The following is a 16,871-nucleotide window of genomic DNA, read 5'->3' on the forward strand; positions in this document are numbered from 1 at the left end:
CCCTACAACTGGTTGCATTCTGGTTGTAACTGCCTTTGCCTATGGTTAAAGCAGAAGCAAAGCAAGCTACTGCAGAAGGCTTGATACAAATATAAAACTAGAGTGACTCCAAAGGTTAAAAATTCTCATCATAGAACATTACAGGGTTATTGGAAAAATACATTAGGGAGGTAATACAAAAAATCTCGCTCCTTTCTCAGAGAACAATAAATAACACATGATTCAATAGGCTACCCCTTTATTACATTATGCATCTGTGAGACATATTAGTTTTCCAGCACACATTAAACTCAGTGTGGGATGTTCACATTATGAAATACTCTGAAAAACTTCTCAGTTGCAAAGTTACAGTGCCATCTTTGATGGTTGTCTCCAGATATTTTAAAATATGCTGTTTCCCGCTTCAATCCTCACTTTCCCTGGCTTCCTTTAAAATAACTAATATATTACTTAAACAATATATTACTTTCTGCTTTTTAGATGAGTAAAAGTAGGTTCTTTGTCCTGTCCTTGCTAGCTATTATCTTTGAAATATAAGAAGACTGTGAGATTTTTTGCCAGACTGGAAATACTCATTAAAGACTTTGGCAAACGTATGTTTAAATATCACTAGAATAAAACTAATGGATATGCACTTTGTATTTAAAGACTTCTGATTTATCCCCTAAGGTACAAAATATTAATAGTAACATTACAAAACCATTGCTTATCTACTTGACAGTTGAAACCAGTTGGTTGAGAGGGCCAAGAACAGACACTTGTCAGACTCCTTAGGGATTCCTGCTTCTGTGAGGTGACTCAATTCATTGTTCCAAATTATGTTATATGAGAGGTGAAGTTTGGGATCTTGTCGTTCAGAATTAACTCTGAAAATTAAAATACTCCTCAAATGTGGAAATGTTTATGGTTGTTTTATTTATTTATTTATAGAAAGTTTATGTGACTTTCTGGATTTAAGGTGACAGCTGTGCACATACTTAGTAGAAATTCCTGGATTTGTCTTCTATTCTCACTTCTGAGTATGAAAATATCCCGAACTGAAAACGAAGTATTTACTGATAAAGGTTATGTTTCAATTCAGACATGCCTATGTCTAAGAAAGGTATTTGTAGTTACGGTGCCTTGTTTTGCTCTCCAGGTTAGTCTTGGCAAATTATTGATTACTTCATAGCAAAACCAGCAAAATTAGAACAGAAACCTAAAAAGAAGGCAAAAAAATAATAATCAGGTGAGCTTACAAAAAAGATCCCAGCATTACACAAGATTGGAAAACATTCTGATGAATATAAATCAGAAAGTAGAAGGAAAACAGGATAAAATGCAACATGGCTATACTGAAACCTAGATTACTGATTTCACTATGAACAAGTTTTCAAAGGGAAATAAAACAAGTATAATGTATTTCAATAAAGTACCTGTTATAGTGTCATATGCAAATTATTTAATAAATCACATATGCTGGATAATTATTTGGCAAAAAAAAAAAAGAAAAAAGCAATGTATAGACCGTCATTATTGATTATTTAAGAAGCATTCTAGAGGATAGTTTCCCTTACTGCAAAATGTAGTGCTGCAGTAATTGAAGGTATTGATGCTTGCAAGTAGAATGTACTGATACAAAGAAGAATCAGAAACTTGCAAGACAAGTCATTTTACACAAGTAGAACCAGAATACTAGAAATTATGTGCAATGCAACTGTCCTACAGAACTTTACGGCATTTTTCTTTTTTCTGTTCTAGTTCTTGGTTATTAAAAAAAAAAAAATCCTGACATGTAATAAATACATGGATATATTTTTGTATTACTATTTGTTTCTTTTGTTTCTTTGTGTTTTCTTTTGTTTAATTGTACCTCTGGTAAACTGAAGAAAATAAAAGAAAACCTCAGGCCAATGGCAACCTTCTCTTTTGAATCAGATTGTATTTCCATTAGATGGATTGTTGCAGGATTGTATTAGGCCCAATGTTTGGTGCTCTTGTTCACGATTTCCGGTTTTAAGCATCAACTACTAGGGAAAAAACAGAGCAATGAAATATGGTGATGGGTGAATTTTTATTCTGCTATTATTCTTAAGACAGAGCTGATATTGAAAATCATTACCAGCAACACTGATTACATATCAGCTGAATGAGGAAACAGGGAAGGATTTCTGATGGCCCTATCTACTTTGCAAAGCTTAAAATTTGGGATAGTGACTGGGACAGATTGTGGATTGCTTCATCTAACAAATTTCAACTGAGAATTTGGATGGCGTGATTTGCTGTGTGATCCTCATATACATAGCTAACTCATGTCCTTCAAAAGTGACTAGTTCCTTTGAACTCACAAGGTATTTATAAAAATATAGAGATGTTCACTTGCATAAATTGTTTGCAGGTCCAGGATCTAAAGTAATAGCATTAAGAAGCTATAGAATGATTTTATGATTAAAGAATCACAATGAATATCTTGACAGAAAGACACACTGCTAACATTTTCATTAAACTTTTCTTCTGACATGTGGTATTGTAGGGTAACAGATATGGCATACATATGAGTAGACTGGTCAAAAGGCTCCTTTTCCACCCCAAGGAATTCTGGAGTATAGCATCAGAAAGATCTACTTGCCTCTAGATGATAGATAACTTTGGAAACATTCCATGTTCGGAGTAAAACAAAAACATCTTTCTGGCAAAATGGCATTTGTGTAATGACCACTGTACTATACGCAGTTGCAATTTTGTTTTCTAAAGTAATGGAATATTAATTATTTCATATTCTATTCATATATTGTTCTCTATAGTAATGAATTCACGAGCATCACTGGCCAAGAACAATTTTCATACAAGATGTTGTCTACTAAGACAAACGTGTAAAAGCAGAACTAAAGGAATTCTTTTTCCTTGATGTAAAGAGAAAATTTGCTAGAGTGACAGAACAGAACACTGTAGGATTTGTTCCATGTTCTGCTGTCTGCCACATTACGAGAAACTAGAGATTCCATGAAATATTGACTGTCAGAAAGTAAAATTTAATTGGGTATTAAAAACTCAAGCAAATGTTATTATGCCTGCCATGTTGAATGGTCTCAAAGAACTGTGACTACTATTTATACAGCCAAAGGAAAATTGAGTATAGGAACTGTAAAAATGGTTATCTCATCTGACAACTTGTTCTTGATGAAATTAAAGGAAATTACATATTTATTAAGTTTTTTGAAGTGGAAATATGGTACAAGACAGGGAAGATGCTGGCTACTTTGAAGAAAAAAGAAAGAAATGAAAATCTAAGATGGCAGTAAGGTTATAAACCTGCAAGATGGGGAAGGCAGCTGAACTAAACTGTGACAGAGACTGACTGGAAAAACAAAGGTTTAAGATTGTCAGAAAGATTCATGTGTGTGGTCCAAAAAGAAGCTGGAGACATCACTAGTACTGCACTGTGAACGCTCTGTGCCTTGTCACCACAGCTTCGTATAATTAAGAGGAAATTGGAGGTTGATGGGTAGAGATGTTGACAGATTTTCCCCTCCATCCATTTTTTTCATAATCCTTCTGGGAAAAGTTACACAGTACGACTTTTACTTAAACTAAACTCATCTCTGCTAACTTACAATGCTCCAAATCCATGTAAATCATGTTCACACGTACAGATCTTTGCAAAGCAGAAAACATAATTTATCTCCCACCAGCAAATATCATGTAAAGTGATTGTGGACATTTAGCAAGAGCAAGTCTAGGGCTAAATGATCAGAAGGTCATATTATTCACTAAAAATTATGTTAGCACCAACTTCTATACAAATTAACCAAGGACTTGAGATACCTTAGGGCATTAGAGTGCATTTCTAGCATTGTATTTGACAGTCAGTAAGTAAGAAAGGAAGAATAACGTTTTATATTCCTTAGTTTTCACACATTTGCTTTTTACAGTCTGTGGAAAGTTTAGAAGCAATGGTATAGAACAGCAAATACATAAAGAATACCACATGTCAAATGTGTTTGGTTAGCAAATAACTGTTGTTCTGGTCTGTTTATACCTGTCTGCATCATATAAAAAGGTTGGACATGGTACTTAGGGACATGGTTTAATGAGTAATACTGGTTGCTGGGGGACGGTTGGACCAGATGACCTTGGAGGTCTTTTCCAACCTTCATGATTCTATGATATTTAGCATATATAGTAATACTTGCTCAGTCCCAGAAACTTACAGCAGCTTGCTGTGAATGAAGAAATAGCTTTAGGGAAAGAATTTCCACTTTTTAACAATAAACTAAATCCATCCATGGTATATATGAGGATTGGAAGCTACATTTATAAACGCACATTAAACGTGCCTGGGACCAGTCCTTAGCATTGAGGGCAATAGGCATGACACAGTGTACACGCATGCCATTAGCTGTCTCAGCACGGAAAGCAGATGGCTGGATGCAAACTGCCTGGTAAGGGCGGTCACTGAGCCATGCTGACTCCCACGCAGCATGGTCTGGGAGAGCTGCAGCGTTCCCAGGCACGATTGTCACAGCTTCCTAATGGACACAGCCAAGCTCCAACACTGGGATCTATTTCATTCACTGATGCAGGCAATTGCAAAGTTCTTCTCTCCACCACCCTCTTCCAATTGCTATTAAGAGCAACAAAGGGAAAACTTCTTACTGTGTATTTAATGCAGCGACTTGCACAGGGATGTTACTGATGATGGCATTCCATTTAATGGAAATTCATTTCACACCAAGTAAAATTCCAGAAGAATCTGGCATTTTTTTGTCAAGTGAACTGCATGATTTTAAGGCCTTCTAAAATTTACAGCACTAATCAGTGCTGTACCAAAAGTTACCAAGTGCCTTCTGTAGGACCTGATCTTTTCAAAGCACTTAGGCAGGGACATAAACCACAGGGAAAAAAAAAATAAAAAAATCTTATTCTAATTTAAACAAGTGCCTTTTTGGATGAGGGCCCAGGAGTCATAAAGATAGAAGGACAGAGAAAGGCTTGCAGTGGGATTCTTAATTTAAACTTTATTTGCAAGAAGAAATCACAATTTTAGCAAGCCTTTAACTTGTGTTTTCACACTAAGTTATAAATTATGCAGTATAGTAAAGGCTTGCTTCTGTTAGAAAGTAACTGAATAAATAACTTAGATCATTTTTTAAAGTTCTGAGCATTCATGTAGCATAAATTGTCTAATTATAATAACTTTTTTACCCCCTTTGAAGTCCTTTGTAAAATATTCTTGCAAGATTTGAAAGAGAAAAAGCGTAAGGTTTGAATTTTTCAGCAGAGAAGGCTCTTATTAATTTTCTCACTGTACAATAATTGTAAAAATACAATTCTGTTTCATCTTCAATATAAGGTAGAGAAGTGGAAAGTGAATTTTCTGCCTTAGCAAGGAGATTACTAATAATAAAATTACTGTCTCCTTGCAAGTATCAATTTGCTGTTTATTAATGTGCTAACACATTGTTTCGGACTCCTATGATGTGGCATACCGGAAGGGAGCAAATATGATTGTCATTTGAATTTTTGCTGTAACTCTTATTATATTACATGAAATTCAGGTGAAAAGTTTCATGTAGGCAGGTGACATGATACTAACAACATCTTCCTGAATATATTTGCTTTGAAAAATTCATACCTGATACCTGAAAGAAAGATCTCTGTTTCAGTCTCTGAAGAATCCCTTCTTCTCCCGCCTTCCTCCAAAATCTTCCCAAAAGCTATTGGACTTCTTCTAGATGTAGAAAGGCTGGCGATGGGTGAAGATGCCACGTAATGGCACCATACTCCTTTTCTCTAAGCTATTTTTAAGGGAAGCAAAGAGTCAGTGGTGAGACTTCTGAAGTAAAATTATGTGATGGTTCAAGGTCTCCAGTACACACCTGGGAGAAGTGTATAAACTGTAGGTTCTCCCTTCGGGTCTGTCAGTTGCTCATTCCAAATTCTGCCTCTGTGGTCATGGGGAAGTCTGTGAGATATGGCACAAGTGGGTCAGTGTCATCAACTCAGCTCCTTTACATTCTCCTCACACTGTCAGGTCACGGCTGAAGAAGGGAAGAATAGAGTCTCACAGATATTCATTGGCACCTGTTCCCTAAGGCAGAAGCATCAGTTAGGACATTCATATTCTCCAGAGCCCCAGATGAGACCATAAGGCTAGGCAAGACGTGATCTGAATGGAGAAAAGAAGCTCTTGCTTTCTGCAACAATAAAAAGACATGCAGAGTAATGAGCACAAGAGAAGAAACACCCTGTAGAAGATACATGTAGAAACTTTCTGAGTGGAAAGATGTTCCTTTATATCAGGTCATCATAAATAAAGAAAGATAGCACTTTTACTATTGTTCTTTTCAAATTAAACTTTACAAATACATTTAAAATTGTCTTCTTTACAATTATTTTAGCATTCGTATATTATTCTCATTTTCTCTTGTTATTTAGCCACATCAAATTCTTTTTGGTTCATGTCTCTTTCATTACTTTTCTGAACTCAAATCATCAGATAGCCAAAAACTATATCAAAGACCAGGCATTTTGCTAGGCTTTAGTTAGGCTTCAGTGCTATGAGCTACGATTTTTTTCTTTTTTTTTTTTTTCACTGCTTTTGCTGAAGGATCCCTGAAATATCTCTCAGAAATAATTTTCTATTTACAATGGAAAATAAGTCTCTGCATGTCCTCCACAGTGCATTTCATACTTTCCCAAATAATTATTTAAGTAGGAGAAATTTAACTGTTTGTTGGAATGACATTTTGATTTCTTATAGATAACAAATGTGCAAGAAGAGCTGAAAAATGGTTCTAGAATTCATTCCATCTAAATGTATATGGATGTATATGGATGTAAAAGAAAGCAAAATTTGTTTCTAACCACACTCCCTTTTGACATGAAAATAGTGCAAGTTGTAATCATTACGCTCAGTACTATCCACATTAATTTCTTTATAAAGGAATAGGTATACAGATATGATACTCCTTAAAAAATTGAGGACTGAAAAATTCTTTCAGTCTTACGACATACTAAGCAGTTATTCTGGTTTACAACAAAAACTGCTACAACTGGAGAACACAGAATATGTAGGAGTCAGGTCTGTCCACTTGTGGAAAGCCTCCTACTACATATATGTTAAGATTTTTGCCACTGTCCATTCTATGTCATCCACTTTAGTTCCCTTACAAGTTTGACATGCCAGGATATCTATCTACAGCCTGGCAACAAGGGCAGCTTGGCCATCTTCATCCCAATGCACATTGTATGCTGCATTGCCAATCAGTTTGGCTTCAGACTTTGGATGGAACAGGCTACAAAGTCCCACTGAGGCTTGGAGATCTTTTTTACAAAAATACATATTCTGTTTTAGTATCTTTTTTTTTTTTCTGAAGCTCTGTTGAGGAAAAAAACAAAACAAACAGCAGTTCTGATCCCTTGAGATGTCACCATTTTGATCTACAATTATATTTTCATCCAGATTTAAATTGTTTCTTTTCAATTATTAGCATACAAACATCTTTTTATTTTGTTTTTATAAATATATTTAGAGTCACAGAGATGCACTGCCTGCAGTTGCTGAAGTTGCTGCGTATGTGTTTCTGAATCAGAGAGCTGCTTGTCCCAAAATGCTCCAACATCTCCTACAAGCTGTCCAGTTCTTTTACGGCACATATATTAAATTTTTGGAATTATTTCACTAAGCTGGTGTGAAAAAGAACTTGGCATCTTATCTAAATAATGTAGCTGTTGTATGAGAAAATGGGACATGGTCAGGAGGGGAAGTAGAGAAGGGCTGCACAATTAAATCTAGCACCCCGAAACCTGAAATCATTTGGGTAGATAGAACAGAAGCAAAGTGAATGTAAAACAGATAAATGAACAGGTGCACAATTTGGTCTAGGTTTAAAAATGCTAATTATGTTAAAGTAATCCTGGTTCAGTAAACCAGCTAGCTCCTGGCCTTCACAATACCCACATAATAAAAACAGATTACAGAAAGCATAGCCTTATTAGTAAATGTAGACAGATGAGCTCTCTATTTACCATCACTTCTTCCACTGATTCCTCGAACAGCCTGAGGAAACTACACATTTACCAAGACCTCCTCAGCTAGCTTTAGCAAGCAGAGCACTACCCATCAGTATCGGAATCACAGTCCCCTCTTTCATATCATATTTTGAGCACATCCAGTAATCTGACCTGTCACAGGTGCCAGCCAAGTGGAAATGACAGTGAATGACAGTAACAGACCGAATAAGATGGCTGCCAGGAGTGCAGAGAGACCCAGGGACCTCAATCAACTGAACCACAAATCCATTAAATGATTTAATTTTGTGTATCCAACTGTGGGGCAATGTTTACAGCAGGAGAGAGAAATATAGGCACAAAAAATAAAAGCATGTGTGTGAATAAAGAGTTTGAGAAATAAAAGTAGCTCGAGGAGAAGTTAAACTGAGAAGCTTGGTTATTCCCTTTTTTGGAAGATGCTACAAACTTTACATGCACACAGAATAAACCACTATGTAATATCACTTTGCATATCAGAAAACGTTGTACAAATTAAATTGGTTTTGAATGACAGTACAGAAAGGTAAAAAGTCACCATGTTCCATGAAAATAGGCTAGTCAACTTGATTTTTGTTTGTAGTCATTTTCCTATCACTTCCACTTTCTGGCTGACACTGCAGTGGCTGAAATGCATGAAGAATCTATTTTAATTGGAGTTAAAAAGTACAGTTTCAATCATGCATACTTATCTGTTCCAGGCTCAGCGTTGCATCTCAAATAAAACCTCAAAAGCAAAACTGGTGTAAAAAATTACGGCACGTCATATGCTTTCAGGTATTTTAAAACTTGATTCTGCTTTTCATCCTCTCTACTAAAGGCTATTTTGTCTCATTCTATACTAACTCTTTTACATGCAGTTAATTCTAGGTTAAAAAAAAGGTCATCCAAGGATATGCCTATTCTGTGCTTTCTGAGCATCTCATAAAGAAGCAAGGTGAAGACCTGTTGTCTTCCCCCTTCCCCTCTCCCCTCCCCCTCCCGCTGTGTTGGTGATAATTGTGATGAATATGTAATGAATGTGGTCATTAACTAATACCAAAGTAAAGTGTTTATAGCCATCGTTCATTCAATACCACATAAACACTTCTAGCTGAAAAAGTATTTATAAAACACAAGAATTAGAAAAGGTACTTAATTTATTCTTCAAATGATGTATCATATCTGCTTAGGAAGAATATTCTTTTTCTTTAACTGATAATAAGCAGATGTGCCTAATAGAAACGAAAGTCAGCAAGGTGCTCTTATAACTCTCTGAGTTACAAGAAAACCCTGATCAAATACAGCTGTATAGTGTAATTGCAATACAGCTCATAGGACTGTATAGATGACACCACACCACAGCGTATTTTAAGGCTAGAGACACTCATTAGATCAATGTTGAACAAAGTCTCTGTAAAGCTACAAAACTGCGTGATCACACTACATAACATGTGCTGGTGCTAATAAGCAGTGCCTTCCTCCCAGTGTAAACTCACAACTTTGTTAGATCGCTGAGTTTGCTCTTCTGAATAACAAAGGTAGAACATGTTGTCAAAGAATCCCTGCCTTTAGACAAGAAACTTGCAGTTGTGTTTAACAGGGAATGGATTTCTTTCTAGTACGTATTTTTCTTTTAAACTATTTCATTCTGTAAGAGGGTTTTAATTTTTAGTAAGCAGCTGAAAGAACCTAACTCTTGTAAGAGAAATATCTTTTACCATTTTGTTTTAAATTGGCTTGGTCAGACTTCTTCTGAAAGAAACTGCATGTCACTGTAATGTGTCAAATGGCATTCTCTGCTGCATTTTCATAATATGCCACAGAAGTCAAAGGATACATTTGTAATGTTTTGAATACAGGCCAAAATCAGCCTTCTGGGTAGACTGAACTAGGTTCAAGAATGTGCTGCATGAATCCAAGTCTGGGTTCATTTAGATGTTTGAGATGAGCCCCAGAATATGCTTGGAGGGATAGAAATGCAAGATCAAATATACGGTGACTTGGAAGTGATGAACATTTATTCCATCCTTTGTATGCAGCCATGGGCAGATATGCTGGTTGTGAGGCTTCTCCTTAACCCTCTGCTATAATGCCAGAGATAGTCAAAGGCAGCTGAGGCTTGAACACTTCTTACAACGCTGTGGGTAGATCACACTGGCTGGTGCCTTGAAACATGAAGGGACACGAAGCTCACACACAGGAACCATGCTGGGTTTAAGCTCAAGCCTCAGCGTGAACTTTTGTGCAAACACAAGCAAAAGAACATAGGAGGGTAAAGTAAGTTTTTTCCCTCATGTATTCTAGTTGTCCAATATTGCAGAATAGAGCATTTAATATTTCTTTTTATCAGAGGACATGCAGATATGCACACTCATATTAATTTAATTTCTCCTTATTGAAAGCTTTTAATGGGCTAAAGGAAAGCTTTGTGTATTTTTAAAAACAAATCAAGCAAAAGCTCTTTTTTTTTTAAATATTTTATGAAAGACTATTACTCATTTTCCAAAGAAAATATGGATATCTTAATTATGAAAGCTAATGCCAGCAGACAATAAAGCTGCTCAGTCTCACATGTAAATAACTGAAGCTATTGTGGTTCTACTTCCTTCTTGCATGTTACAGATATTCCCTTATTTCAACAAGCAGTGTGGAGTGTACCATTATAGGTAGAAATATTTCTGTTCATGGGTGTTTGTTTTTCAAGACCAGATTTACTTGTGTTTATGTTTTTTCTTTTTGTGGAACTAAAAATTAAGCCCTCAGAATGACCATCTAGACTTCCATGCCTACTAATCAATGTAAACATGTAGCTTTGTAATTAATTCTTAACTAATTAGCAATAATTAGCTGTGTGTTTTTGAAAAATATCAGTCGTTTTGCTTATATTACCTGTCAGTCAAATATCTTTTAAATAAATTTTGATAACATTTCTGTCTCCAATTAACAGAACATCAGAATCTTACTACAAATTTCCTGGATGTTATTCTAACATATGTGAGGAAGAGAATATATGCATATTCATGGGAGACTATTTCCAACTGTGATACTAATATTATTGTGGCTTGAATCAGGACAAGTGCATTATCCTCATGTAACTAAACCAATTTGAGCTGAACTAGAGATGCCAGTAAGGAAAAGAGATATAAATTACTCTGCTAAACCTTAAACCAGAATTAGAAAAAAACATTTTTTTTTACTATTTTTGAAAAGAAAAATATGGTATTACTGAGGTGAAGCTTCATCAGATTTGTCAATAAATAAATAAATAAACAATAGAGAATACAGCAATTACTCTAGATTTATCCTGGCTTTTGCATGTCTGCCTGCATAGTTAGTTTTGTAGTCTGAATATTAGCTAATAGAACCTAAGACCGAGGTACCTCTTCACCAATGTAACAACAGCATATTTTTTTTTTCCAAAGACAAGAATACTAAGGTTTTTTGTTTGTTTGCTTTTTTCCCCTCAGGACTGTAGCATGGCTATGGGGCAGAAGAATATTGCCACAGACATTTCCTTGAAACTTCCTTTCAAACATGGACTGGTCAAAGGGAGTCACCTACCATTCCCTTCAGTGGCTGTTTGTCAACAAGGTGCTGTGAAGGAAGACAAGAGAACAGGAGGTGATTCTCAGGACTGGAACCCATGCTTTAAGAAGGAGAGAGATTGAGTGCATTGAAGATGGGTCAACTCTCAAGTAAAAACTACTATTTGACCTACTTGATGGCAGGCTTTGCAAGGAGCTACACTGCTAAGAACACTTGAGAAGGAGAGATGGCAAAAGAAAAACAGGAAATACAACCCAAGAGGCAGCTCTAATCTCTTGCAGTATTGGCCTTCCTGGAGGTAAACATGTGCCTGCCTTTACAGGTAAGAATATATTTTGTGCTCAAAAACAAGCAGATGAGTTTGTACATGAGAATGCACAATCTTTTTCTGGATATCTCCTATTCCACGCTCTTTTCAACATTTTTTCACAAAAGGAGGATCATCGAGTTTCTGACCATTAAGCCATTAATGAGCATTAGGTCACAACAAACCAGGAAAGAAATTACCTTTCAGAGAAATGAAACCAATAACTTAACAAGATCTGCAAGCCTTCCTAAGACCATGCAGTGTGATATTTCCTGTGAAATCTGAATTATATTTTTTCTTGATTTTTATTATCATTTTCTGCAGAAAGTGAATCTCTTGGTTTACGGTTCTGTCCTTGAGGAGTCCACAACACTCTAGAGATTTAGATGGAGTTAAATGCCTTGTTGCTAAACTTATCAAAAACCACAAGAGAAAAATAACACACCATCCTCTAACTTCAACACTGACATGAAATGCCAGTGCTTCTCTTCAGGGATTTGTTATCTGAAACATGTCCATAAATATATGAAATCAGATCTTGAAAGTTGAACATGACCTTGGAATACAGCTGGGAAAGTCTGTACAGATTCTGGGAGAAGACATTTCCTGAAGTAAAAAACACACTTCTGTTGAAACCTCTTTTTACTGCAGATTCATGCTAGAAGACTGTCTTTTTAAAAGCACATCCTTGAATCCTTTTCCTGTTCTTTTCCTGTGTTTTGAATGAAAGCTGTACTTAAATATTAGGACAAATTAAAGGAAGTGGCTCAGGAAAAAAAAAAAAACAGTACAGTGTTTCTCATACCATACAGTCATTCAGAAAAAGGGGAATAAAACGTGCCAATCATCTTTTTCTTTCAAATGTATCTCATGATCTTATTTGAAATGCAGTAAAAAATCCTTAGAGAATAGCCCAGTACACCAATGTGAACAAAAAAGAGACCATGATTTTTTGTAAATTTCTTCCATTTAAAATACCCGTTTTTTTCTGAGCTCTCGAATGGAATTATCCTAGGGCTTTAACTCATAGGTACTTAGCGCATATTTCTGGTAGTTCAAGATGATACTGCATCAACTGTTTGCTATTGTTCTTCTCCCTTTCCTGCATTCTCATGTTGATAAAAATAGTGAAGCAAAACACATGCTCACAGCACTGTGTGAAGCCAGAGGCTTATCCTAAACTACCCAACTCCTCGACCTACAAAGGGAGTAACATGAAATGGCACTGATTCCAAGAAACACCCATCCTCAGTACAGCATATTTTCATAGTGTACTCTGCAGCTCCTGTTTTATTTCTTGTTACTTATTAAAAAGATAAAATTAAAAAAAAATCATCAAGCGAAATAATTTAATACAACAGCTAATACTGAGCCTGATTTTTTTGATTTTTTTTTATTTTTTAATAAAAAAATGACTCTAACAAGAGTACTTAAGAGGTTAGATATATATCACACGTGCATAACATCGATGTTGTTATGGTGCTTTGAACTTCAAAGTAACTGCTTTAAAGATTAGTCACTACTTTTCACAGTTTTTGTTTCATTAAAACTTGAGGTTTGAGTATACACTGATGCACTAAGATATTTGGTTTAAAACCAGTCCATTCCTGGAAATTCCATTAACCTGGAAATCCTGCTTTTCTCACTTATGAATCTACGCTTCAGAGCGTGGGGAGGGGAGCCACTTACATTACTGAACTTGCACAGATTTTCTTCTTTCATTCTCCTTAGCCCTATGCTGGAGACTACACGAAAGAGAAGAAACATTACTAATAAACAGACATGTGCAGACTCTTTAATAACATGGCCAATGAGGAAACTTGCCGAGGCGATGAGTCCAATGAGGACTTGCCGAGGCGATCGGCTCCGGGGCAGGCGCGTTCTGCGGCGGAGCGGGGGCTCAGGACAGGCAGGGCTTTTTTTCCGGCATCGAGGCCGCTCGAGGGAGCCGCCAGGACCCGGCAGCCCTCCCGAGGGAGGCTGACGAGGCGTAGGCGGAGCCAGCAGCGCCCCCTCCCCGGCCGTACAAAAGCAGCCCCTAGGGAGCGCGGCGTGGCAGAAAGGCGGGGCGCGGCAGTTCGCGCAGGCAGTGCGAGCACGGAGGGCCCCTCGCCGCTCTTTTGCAGCGGTCTTCCCATCGGTACTTGTAACCTGCTTGCAAGGAACCTGGCCATGGTATCAACCAGGCAGAAAACCATGGCCTCTGCATCTCTTGCGGCCTCTTCAGCCGCGGTCACCGATGTGGCTACTCAGACAGAGGGCCCGGGGAAACACACTGCCGTCCAGGTCTTGGGCTGCAGGGTGTGCCCGAGTCATCTGTCCGTATCCAACAGCAGCAGCAAGGGGTATGCCTGTGGGAGGTGTGCCCAGATTGAAGAGTTGCTCAAACAGGTAGTGGGGCTTCGGGAGGAGGAGAGCAGGCTCAGGAGCATCAGGGAGTCAGAGAGGAAAATTGGCTCAGGAGCCTGCCGCAGCACAGGTGCCTCCTGCTACGCAGAAGACAAAAGTCCCCTCATCCCACCTGGCAGTAAGAGGGGACCTAGGCCAAGGGGGAAAATGGAGGCAGGTTCCTGTTTGGGGTGGTAGGCGAGCCCCGTCCCTGCCTACCGCACTTTCCCATCTACCCTTATGTAACAGGTACGAGGCTCTAGAACACCACAGTCAGAACAATAAGTAGACGAAAGCCCGTCTCAGTTAGAGAGGGTGCCTAAGGCAAGGCAACCTACGCCCTGCGTTGCTACATCGTCTGTCAAGAAAGGCTGAAGGGTTATTTTCATGGGGAACTCCCTTTTGAAAGGGACAGAGGGCCCGATATGCCAACTGGACCCAACCCACAGGGAAGTCTGTTGTCTCCACGGAGCTCGGGTGAGAGACTTAGCTAAGAAAGTCAAGCACCTGGTACAGCCCACTGACTACTACCCGCTACTGGTCTTTCAGGCTGGTAATGACAAGGTAGCAATGAGAAGTCCGAGAGCGATCAAAAGGGACTTTAGGGCTTTGGGGCAACTACTTAAAGGATCAGGGGCACAGGTTGTGTTTGCCTCTGTCCTTCCGATAGGGAGGATTGCTGCTGACAAGCGGGCTCACCACATTAACACATGGCTTTGGGACTGGTGCAACCGGCAGAACTTCGGGTTTTTTGATCATGGGAAGGTCTACGTGACGCCAGACCTGCTGGCACCAGATGGGATGCGCCTCTCTCAGAGAGGGGTGAGGATTTTGGCTCAGGAGTTGGCAGGGCTGATAGATAGGGCTTTAAAGTAGAGTCAAAGGGGGAAGGGGATAAAACCAGGCACGCCGGTGATGAGCTAAGGGATGGTGCGCTACAATCAGAGGGACTGTGTGCCAGTGAGGTCCTTCGGTTGGCTCCACAAGGTGCTGTGTGTAGGGAAGCGTATTTGAAGTGCTTCTACACAAACACATGCAGTATGAGGAATAAAATGGATGAGCTAGAAGTCTTGGCCCAGTCCCACAGCTACGACATCATCGGCATAAGTGAAACCTGGTGGGATGAGTCCTGTGGCTGGTGTGCTGCAATAGATGGTTACAGGCTCTACAAGAGGGACAGGCAGGGTAGGCGAGGTGGCGGGGTGGCAATGTATGTGAAGCATGGGCTGGACTGTCTGGAACTTCAAGTTGGGGATGGCAAAGTTGAGAGCCTCTGGGTAAGGATTAAGGGACGAACAAATACACTACTGTGTTCAGCGTTGACTGTATTCTCACAGTCTTAACCTGCATTTTCAGACTAGAAATTTGAAACGCAAAGCCAGAGGCCCGAGCCAGAAGTCCTTCCCTATGGATGAGAATGACAGCATTAGCACCAATTTGTTTTATACTCCCTTACCTCCCAGTTCCTTATTCCTGCTATTTTCCTGTTGCATAGTTACATATTGTGTAAGGGAATAACTCTGAATTGCCAATGAGTCATTACTCCCTATTGAACAAATCTGGAGAAGTGGAGTTAATATCTGTACTTATCCTAATGATAATTTCAGACCAAAGGTCTACATCTGGATAAAGATACAGATTTAGTATTCTGTGTAATTACCTCCTGCTTATGTCTTACTTGGATCATTTAAATTTGAAGCCAAACAACAACTTTCCCGTCTTCTCTTTACCCTGGGAAAGACGTGGATCCAAAAGAGAACTAAAGCATTTGTGATAAACCCTTTTTCCCTGAAACCAAAGCATCTAATGTGAAAAGGGGCAGAGAACAGGTGACTACTGGTACAGTACAGAATCTGCTGTTAGGATGTCTCTCCGCAATTGTGATTTCACATTTTTTTCTAATACATATTATATACCAACAGGTTTTTCTTTGGTTTATAGAACATTTTGGTTAAGTAAACCAAGCCGTGGTAAATTACTGTGAAAGGCTGTAGTTTTGAACTCTTTCTGAAGCCAAATGTTTATGCTTAATTACAAATTGCTACCTCCCCCCCCCCTTTTTTTTTTTATTCCATTTGAAATTCTCCACGTATTCTAATTAGGCTTCCCCTAAGGGTCAGAGAACATTAGCAGTTTGAGCACAGTCTAGCTTTTTCAAGTGCTTGGAAATCTACTGTTAGTGATATTTGAGGAAACGTAAGAGAAACCCAGCTGCCCTGGCTAGCATAGAATAATTAATAATAATAGCTATGCAGTGATGACAGATCCAGGTTAATTGCATACTAATTAGAGGCTATAGTTAAGCAAATGACTATTTGCATTTGAAATAATGGCTTGTGGCCACACTAGCTCACGAAAATGTGCTGTATCCTCGTGGCAAGATCTCAAATGGGAATGAAATTAATTTGACACATGTACACGTGATCTAGTCTGAGAAGTCAAGAGCTTTGCGAAGATGTGTGCAGTGAGACAGCAACAGTTGTTAATGAAGAAGAGTCTGATAGGAGCTTAAGTCAAGTTCTGAAGAGGTGAATGGAGAGAACGGTTAGAAGAGCTGGGAGTCAATCAAAAGATAATTAATGGACAGCACAGAGAACGAGGTACTATTCAGCATGAA

The 16,871-nt window shown here is 38.4% G+C and overlaps 1 long non-coding RNA gene across 2 annotated transcripts; it reads right to left on the bottom strand.

Moving 5' to 3' along the window:
* Positions 1–222: 222 nt before the first annotated feature.
* Positions 223–14,982, bottom strand: LOC310894895. 2 transcript variants are annotated; one of them, XR_014580269.1, is made up of 4 exons: positions 13,691–14,982; positions 5,859–6,020; positions 5,615–5,777; positions 223–1,198 (listed from the first exon to the last, which is right to left on the bottom strand). It is a non-coding gene; the product is annotated as an uncharacterized lncRNA (long non-coding RNA). The 2 variants fall into 2 exon arrangements; XR_014580270.1 differs by lacking the exon at positions 13,691–14,982 and adding an exon at positions 8,720–9,187 and having other exon boundaries at positions 5,859–6,070.
* Positions 14,983–16,871: the final 1,889 nt, after the last annotated feature.

This window comes from Anser anser (assembly GCF_964211835.1).
Source record: "Anser anser genome assembly, chromosome: 2".
Lineage (NCBI taxonomy): Eukaryota > Metazoa > Chordata > Aves > Anseriformes > Anatidae > Anser > Anser anser.